This window comes from Rousettus aegyptiacus, unplaced genomic scaffold (genome assembly GCF_014176215.1).
Source record: "Rousettus aegyptiacus isolate mRouAeg1 unplaced genomic scaffold, mRouAeg1.p scaffold_m13_p_5, whole genome shotgun sequence".
NCBI classification, from domain to species: domain Eukaryota; kingdom Metazoa; phylum Chordata; class Mammalia; order Chiroptera; family Pteropodidae; genus Rousettus; species Rousettus aegyptiacus.
The window spans coordinates 78494667-78503755 of NW_023416308.1; the positions used below are offsets into that span (position 1 = coordinate 78494667).

A 9089-nucleotide genomic window follows, 5' to 3' on the forward strand; every position below is an offset into this window, starting at 1 on the left:
TGTTTCCAGTGGGGTATTTTCCCTTATGTATGGAATAATATATTCAGAAGAATAAACACTCAACACCAATATGGAGAGTAAATATTGGAATTTAAGGCCAGAAATCACTGTCCAAAGTTTGTTCCTTTAGGATCTGAAAGATCTTGTGATCTAAGGAACAGTTAAAAATGTAATTAACCTAGAGCAGAGTCTAAATTAACTTCTTTCAGTTATACCCACACTCTCAAGAACTAAGGAGAGAAGAGACCCTATCTTGAGGTGAAAACTCAGATCACATACTTACAAATCTGCTTTGTCCGGACACTATAAATGATAGGGTTGAGAGCAGGTGGGATAACGACATAGAGATTAGCAACAAGGATGTGTACTTAACGAAGAATTTTTTTTTTTTTTTGCCAAATTGGTAGGTGAGAAAGGAGAAGAGAGAGGGTGAATAGAAAACACACATGACCCCAAGATGTGACCCATATGTGCTCAAGGCTTTATGACTAGCATCTCGAGATGGTAGGCAGAAAACTGCACAGAGGATGTAGGCATAAGAGGTTCCAAGCAGTGCCACATCCAAAATAAGAAAAGAAGCCACAAAAAGCCCATAAATGGCATTAATTCGAATGCTGGCACAGGCTAACTTGGCAATATCCATGTGTTCACAATAAGAGTGGGCAATAATTCAAGCCCACGGAAAGGCAGACGATGGGTTAAAGAATGGGCGACATGAGCAGGACTGGACGCATTATAATACACACACCAAGGCCCACTAGCACTCAGGGTGTCAGGATGGTTGTATAATGGAGGGGTGCACAGATAGCTACATAACGGTCAAAAGCCATTGCCAAGAGAACAGTAGATTCCATTCCTGTGAAGGTGTGTATGAGAAACATCTGAGCCACACAGGCTCCCAAACCAATTTCATGTGCATGAAACTAAAAGATACCTAGCATTCAGGACACGGAGGTTGTGGAAAGGGCCAGATCTATAGCTGATAAGATGGCTGGAAAGTAGAACATGGTATCCCACAGTGTACGATCCAACCAGATGATCAGGAAAAGTGTAGCATTGCCCAGCACTGTTATTAAGTAAATGGAGCAAAAAGACAATGAGATCTAACCGTGGGACTCCTCAAGTCCTGGGATGCCTGTAAGAAAAAGTTGTCTGGGTGGAAAGTGGTAGTGTTGGTGTGGAACATCTTCCCATTGACAAGAAGCGAAGTATTTGATTGCCTCTAGAAAGAAAAATAAGATCTATAAATGCAGAGCTCAAACCTTCTCCAATAGGTATAATGTTTATCTGTTTTTCCAATTAGAAAAGCTAATTTAAAACTTGAGTCCAGAGTCAGATGTAGACAGACTGAGCACTCTTCAAATGATGTGGTGGGGGCATTAACGTTATGATAAATAACCCTCTGAGATATTGGACAAGAGTATCTTACACTTATTTATTGAAGCCATATACAAAACTTGGAATGTATTTCAAAAACAAAGAGATTTCTGTCCATATTGAGATCTCAGCCTTCTTTGAAGACAAAGTACACCTTGCTTAAACACATCAACACAAGATCACAGAACTACAGATACAGACACCTGCCAAAAAACATAACAATACATATAAGAACATGGATGCACCCAGACATGTAAGATGATAGAAAATCCAGCAAGGCTTTTAAAACTGTTGTTCAACATCAATTTTTACAATGATACATATTTAGAAAATCAGATCCAAGTTATACTTCATTAATCCATCCCTACATGTTTACACATATTTCCTCACAGACACTGTACATCAGATATAAAAAGATTTGCACAAAGACAGACATACTATACTATACTTCATGTGAGAACATAGTTACACAAAAATGGGAAACCCTGTTGCTGAAAATATCCTCCCAGAGAGAAATGCATCTCTTTGCTACAAGTGTTCAAATGGAAGTTAAATTAAGAAAGAATCTCCAGTTTCTACAAGTTGTCAAATTCTCAGGAATATCTCAGGATATTCGGCAATTCTACTCTTCCTTCTATGTGTGTCTGGGGTGAGTCGTAAAGGGAATAATGCAAATAATTGTTAAAAGGAGAAGATTTGAGAGGAGTGAAGACACATTTTTGATGACTATAATGGTCAGCATTGGACTAAAGAAATCCACACTCTTAATTCATCACACTGAAAATATTTTTCCCTTCTTTTCTTCCTTTTTTCCTTCCTTCCTCCCTTCCTCCCTTCCTTCTTCCTTCCATCTTTCCTTTCTTCTTCCTTGCTTTCTTAGAGCAAAAAACAAAGATATAAGAAAAGACTATAGAAAATAAGAAAGAGGCAGAAGAGTATAGGAAAAGAGAGGAGGGAAGGAAGGAAGTTTAATCTCAGCTCTAACTGACTCACAAGGGGAGGAAAAAGCCCCCGTTTTGAGTAGCATTTTATTAATTACATTAAAAGTTAGATTCCCCTACCTGTAAATTCTGCAAAACTGTACATAATGTCTATCTTCAGACTTTTCTACTTCTCTGCTTTCATCTTTGTAAACAAATTTACGAATCTTTACTTAACCCTGGGCATCTAATAACCTTATTTTTTAAATTATTGTTATGGAAGGCCACGTCCCAATACACAATTGTCACTGGGGGTGAAGATCATCATTTATACTACAACTTTAACTTCCTTTTACATATGATAAGTTTAAAATTTTAAGTTGTCTCAACATGACGCGGTAAAGACCTCTTTTAGCCGAGAAATCTTTCTACAGTAATGAGACTATTTTTAACTGTTCAATAAGAGTCTCTGATCACTATCCATCTCCAACAAGCATTTAATAGAAAACTCACCTGCAGTAGGATTAGGGCTAGAGAGCTCCGGCATATTTACTAACGAAAATAAAGTTTTATAGTACTTGTACTTATGATCCTAAGGGTCATGTCTGAAAACAAAGCCAACTCAATTCCCCTATATGAAATAGGACTAACACCTCAAAGTCTCCTGAAAAAGATCCCATTATCTGTACCTGGGATAAAGAGACTTTTGTAGAGGCAGACATCACCTTCCACAACAACTCCTCCACCTCATATACACACATATTGTCAATGGGAAGTCAGAGATATAAAACTAATATTACCAAAATATGTTCCTATGAAGTGAACAAAATCTCTTATTGGGTGAATTTCTGTGTCCTGATTTGATTAGATATTAAAAAATGCAGATTTAGGACATTAACTACCAATATGTGTACCTCCCCTTCCCACATCTGTCTTCACACTCATCAATGATTTATTAATTTATCATGGCTAACAAATAAGACAAAGTCTTTCATTTCTTTCCCATGCAGTGCTAAATTTATTGGCTTTAAATGTAAATTAATAATAATTAGTTTAACACAAGTAATAAAATAACACAAAGTATATTTACAGATGTGAAATATATGGACGCCAAAGAAAGGGAAAATGTGTTTGTCTAAAGTTACAAAAGAACAAATCAAACTGTATTTTTTAAAATAATAAGTAAACCTAAAAGTAAAATTATATTATTTAATCATTGACAAATACAAGAACACTGCTTACCAAAGTTTCTATTAAGATGGTGATCTTCTAGGCAAATCACTGACTGGGAGATGGTTTTATCATTATATATATATTAGTTAAAGCAATTATGTCAATAATGTATGAAAGCGGTGCATTGATATTGCTATAAATCTATAAAAAATAACAACTCAATATAAAAAGTAGTAACAAAAACTTAATCAGCACTTTAAAGAGAATATCCAATGAGTAAAATAAATAATTTTTCCTTACTGTTACTAATCAGGAAAATGGTAATTCAAACAACAATGTGACATCCTTTGACCCATCAATACATCTGAATTTAAGATAACTAATTTCAGGTATCATTCATCGACAAACCATTTTGTAAATTGAAAGTGTCTATTAATTTTAAATATTCCCTGTGGACCAGCAATTACTTTTAAGTAGTTATCCAAAAGAAATAAGTGATTATCTTCACCAGAATATATACACAAAAATGTTCATGATGATTTTATTCAAATAGTGAAATAATTAAAGTCAAATATCAAAAGAAGAATATGTAAATTGTGTTTATTTATTAAAGAAAATACTATCTATGAATAAATTAAACAAAAAATAAAGATAAAATAACAAGGAAACAAACAAACACTACTGAACTATCATTACGTGCAAAGTGGATTAATCTAATAGGAATATTGCAAAGCGAAAAATAGATACATCAAACTGTGTTTTTAAGATTTTTATACTTGGTGAAGTTTATGTGGAGCTTTGGGGGAAAGTATAGACATCATAATAATAATAATAATAATAATAATATTTATAATAGTAGTAGTAGTAGTAAACTCTATATCTGCATGAATCAGTAGGTAAGAATAAAATGGAACAAAGTAAGCATTTAACCAAAGAATGAGTGAAGATTGGAAATACAGAAATAATTACAATGCCACAAGAGGTACTGAGCTATCAGGAGAAAATTAGTGCTGCACATCTGCCAAATTGTAATGATTCTCATTAAAATGCACATGGTAAATGCACTGAAATAGGCCAAATAAAAATGCAGTGTTTGTAATTTTCATTTTCCTAGAATGTATTTAATTATTCTATGCCAAGAGAGATCAGCTTATCCTCCTATACAACTTGACTTGACTTCTTTTCTGATAACCCCTCCCTTTTCTCCATTTCTCCCCTTATATACACAATCATTCACTATTTCCATTTGGACATCATATAATGTAATGCTGATATGTTTCAGCCACTAGGGAGCAAAATCCAGAAATCATATACATCCCTATATGTACCACAGTACCTGGCACAATATACTGAGTCATGTTTCTTATTAAATATTCTTTGAAAAAATTACTATGTTATTGGCATAAACAAAATAAGCTGTTTCAAAGAAAAAAAAGTAGATTTTTATGGAGGATAGAGGTTATCTATAGTTGAGATTTTAGTATTCCATTCCAATTTTACTTTTTTCAGTGAGGAAACATTTTTACATGGTCATATTTTACGCATCTTCATTAAATGTCCATGGCCCAAATTTTGCAAGAAATAAAGTGTCTTTAGACAGTGTTTCTATAGAAACAGTGAAGATCTGGTATTAATTAGAGACTAAAAATAGCGAAATAGTGTGCTAAAGCCACATTATAAAGTTTCTTGAGAGACTATTATTAAATGTTCTGAAAATTAAGGAATTATGAATATGGTTGTTAAACCATCGATAATTTGAAATTGTCCATGTTGGGAGAATTTACATGACAGAAATATGTTTTCCATTTTTAAAGTCTTCCAACATTGTGTGTGTGTATATATGTATGTTTGTAGGTAAATGTACACATATATCCATATATGTACATATATGTGCATGTACTGTCCAAACTGCCAATGAAAAATTCCATTTGTGTGTGTGTGCAAGTACATATTTAGTGGGATATATATTCAAATGAATGTGTTTCAGAAAAAAATACAGCCATAAGTGAGCAAAGAAAGCAAAAAGGAGAGAGAGATAGAGTGGGAGGAATTAAAAAGGTGGGCAAACCCTCTTTGGGCTTCCTGTCAAGATAGTCAGAGTAGATAAATGCTGAGCTTGCCTCCTCCCATGACCATATCAAAATTACAACTAAATTATAGAACAATCATCACTGAAAAACATGTGAAGATTAGCAGAACAAATTACTGTAACTAAGGATGTAAAGAAGCCACTCCTAGACTAATAGGAGGGCTGCAGACACAGAATAGGCTGGTTCTATACTCATGGAGTGGTGGTTAAGAATCAGAATGGATATCTGGGCTGTGGAGGACCCACTTTGGAGGGAGGAGTCCCATCTTAACACTGGACTCCCCATTCCAGAGCACCAGTGCCAGGTAGAGAAGTCCCCATAATATTTGGCTGTGAAAACCAACGGAATTTGTGTTCAAGAAAGACAACGGGCTGCTAGAGAATGAAGTGCTACTCTTCTTAAAAGACCTGTGCACAGACATACTCTCAAATTCACTTGCTTGGAGCTCTATCACAGAAGCAGCAACTTGAAAAGCACCAGGGACATATGAGGAGGAAATGAATTGACTAGCTGCAGGGTGAGGGTTGGAGGGGCAGAGGTCAGGGCAGTTTTCTCCCAGATGAAAGACCTGGCAAGCATTACCGTGTCTTTGTTAAGCCCTTCTCCACTCAGCCAGCAGGCACAAATCTAAATTTCCATTAACCTGGGTAAAACCTTTGCTCAACCCTGGAGATTCCCTGAGACCCTGCCCCAGGCAACTTATGCACCTGATCCCAACCTCATTCAGCAGCTTTTCCACATAAACAACCCTCCTCAGCTTGCCCTGCAGACGTTCCTAAAATCTCTCAAAGGTCAGCAAACCTCAATGGGCAGCTGGCCTCAGTATGCCCTATACCTCCTTGGAAGTGGACCTAAGTCTGACACTAGTAACGTTTGGCCTCGGTTCACTATATAGCCTCTCCCAGGTGACTCTATGGCCAGAAGAGGTGTCTATCAAATGCTCTGTAGCCCCTACCAGGTGGTGCTCAGCCAGGAAGAGGCAGCAGCTGACCTTGGCCTGCACTGGAACTCCTCCCCAAAAGCCTCAGAACCAACACATTGGGAGGCCAGCTACAAAACTCACCAGAGTACCTCCCAACTGGCTCCACAAACAACACACCCAAATATCAGACTCAGCAAAGCCCAGCTAAAGCAAACCCTGATTTGAGGGGTTAGCCCCCATACAATAGCTCATTCACTGTAGTCATGGCCAGTTCTCACAGCCAGTAGTCTTGAGTGTCAGTTTCACCCACTGACATGCCAACAGCAATCAAGGCTCAACTACAACAAGAGCGCAGATACAATCCATACAAGGAACAACCCTGGAGTACCCAGCTCAGGTGACCAAGGAGACTGTGCCACTGGGTCCGATGGGAGCCTTGCTACATAAGGCCATCTTGCAAAGACTAAGAAACATAGCTAATCTACCTAATACATAGAAACAAACGCAGGGAGGCAACCAAAATGAAGAGGCAAAGAAACATGTCCAAAATGAAAAAAACAAAACAGAAAAAACTCCAGAGAAAAATTAAATTAAATACAGGTAAGCAATCTATCAGATATAGAGTTTAAAACACTGGTTATAAATATGTTCAATGAAATTAGAGGAAGAATAGGTAAACTCAGTAAGAACTTACACAATGAGATGAAAACTATAAAAAAGAATCAGTTAGAAATGAAGAATAACTGAAATGAAGAATACATTAGATAAAATCAATACCAGAATAGATAAAGCATAAGGTTGAATCAGCAATGTGGAATACAGGGTAGTGGGAAACAGTAAATTGAAACAGCAAAAAGAAAAAAATGAATTTTTAAAAAGGAGGATAACTTAAGGAACCTTTCAACAACCTCATGTGTAACAACATTCATGTCACAGGGATACCAGGAGAAAAGAGAGATCAAGGCATTGAAAATCCATTTGAAGAAATAATGACTGAAAATTTTGCTAAGCTGGAGAAGAAAATAGAAATAGAAATCCATGAAGTACAGACTCCCAAACAAGATGAACCCAAAGAGGTCCACATCGAGACATTTTATAATTAAAATGCCAAAGTTTAAAGGCGAATAGACTCCTAAACATACAAGAGAAATCAGTTTGTGATGTACAAGGCGGCTCCCAAAACGTTGTTAGATGATTTCTCAACAAAAATTTGCAAGCCAGAAGAGATTGGTATGGAATATTAAAAATGATGAAAAGTAATGACTTATGACAAAGATTACTTTACCAAGCAAGGTTATCATTTGGATTCGAAGGAGGGATAAGGAGCTTTCCAGACAATAAAAATATAAAGGAGTTCGTCACCACAAAACTGGTAATATTAGAAATGTTAAAGGGACTTCTTTAAGAAGAAAAGATAAAGAACATAAATAAGACTATATAGAAAAAAATTCTACCGACAAAGGCAAACACTTAATAAAAACAATGGATCAACCAACTATAAAGCTAGTAAAAGATTAAAAGACAAAAGTAGGAAGATGATGAGTAATTACAACAACAAATTAAGGGATACACATAAACACACAAAAGAAGTAAAAAATAATGACAAAAACATAACCATGAACAACAGGTGAAAAAAAATTGTGGTGATTTTGTTCAAACTTAAGTGACCATCAACTTGAAATAGACTATTATAAACATAGCTTGGTATAAGAGAAGTACATGTCAACTAAAACAAAAAATCTACAAGAGATACATAAAAAATAAAAATAAAAGAATCCAACATAATGCTATAGAAATCTATTAACATATAAGAAAAGAGAAATAGAATAAGAAAAGAACAGAGAACAACAAAAATGATCAGAAAACAATTAATAAAATGACAGTAACTACTTACCTATAATAATTACTTTAAATGTAAGTAAACTAAATGCTCTAATAAAAAAACAGGGTGACTAAGTGGATTAAAAAAAAAAAGACCCATACATAGGCTGCCTACAAGAGACCCACTTCAGATTGAAAGACACACATTGGCTAAAAGTAAAAAATGGAAATAGATATTTCATTCACATAGAAACCTAAATAAGCTGAGCTAACAATACTTATATCTGAGAAAATACATTTTTCAAAGAAGGTCTGTGACAAGAGACAAAGAAGGACATTTCATAATGATAAAGGATCAATCCAACAAGGGAGAGAACTTTCCTAAACATCTGTGAACCCAATGTCGGAGCACCTAATATACAAAGCAAATATTGATGGCAGAGAGAGGCATTACTACTAAGGGGACTTACACCCCCCATTAACATCCATGGATAGATCATCTAGGACAGAAAAATCAACAAAGAAACAGCTTTAAATGGCACATTAGACCACATGAACTTAATTAAAATATTTAGAACATTACAAAAAAGTAGCAGAATAAACACTTCTCTCAAATGCACATGCCAACATTATTCAGGACTAAGAGCACATGTTAGGCCACAAAACAAATCTCAATAAATTTAAGAAGACTGAATTACATCAAGCATCTTCTCTGATCACAATTATGAAAGAAGAAATCAATTACCAGAAGAAAACTTGAAAGATACATAAATGTATGGAGGATAA

The 9089-nt window shown here is 35.4% G+C and overlaps 1 pseudogene; it reads right to left on the reverse strand.

Annotated features, from left to right (window-relative positions):
• Positions 1–248: 248 nt before the first annotated feature.
• Positions 249–1186, reverse strand: LOC118602769 (annotated as a pseudogene).
• Between the last annotated feature and the right edge of the window lie 7903 nt (positions 1187–9089).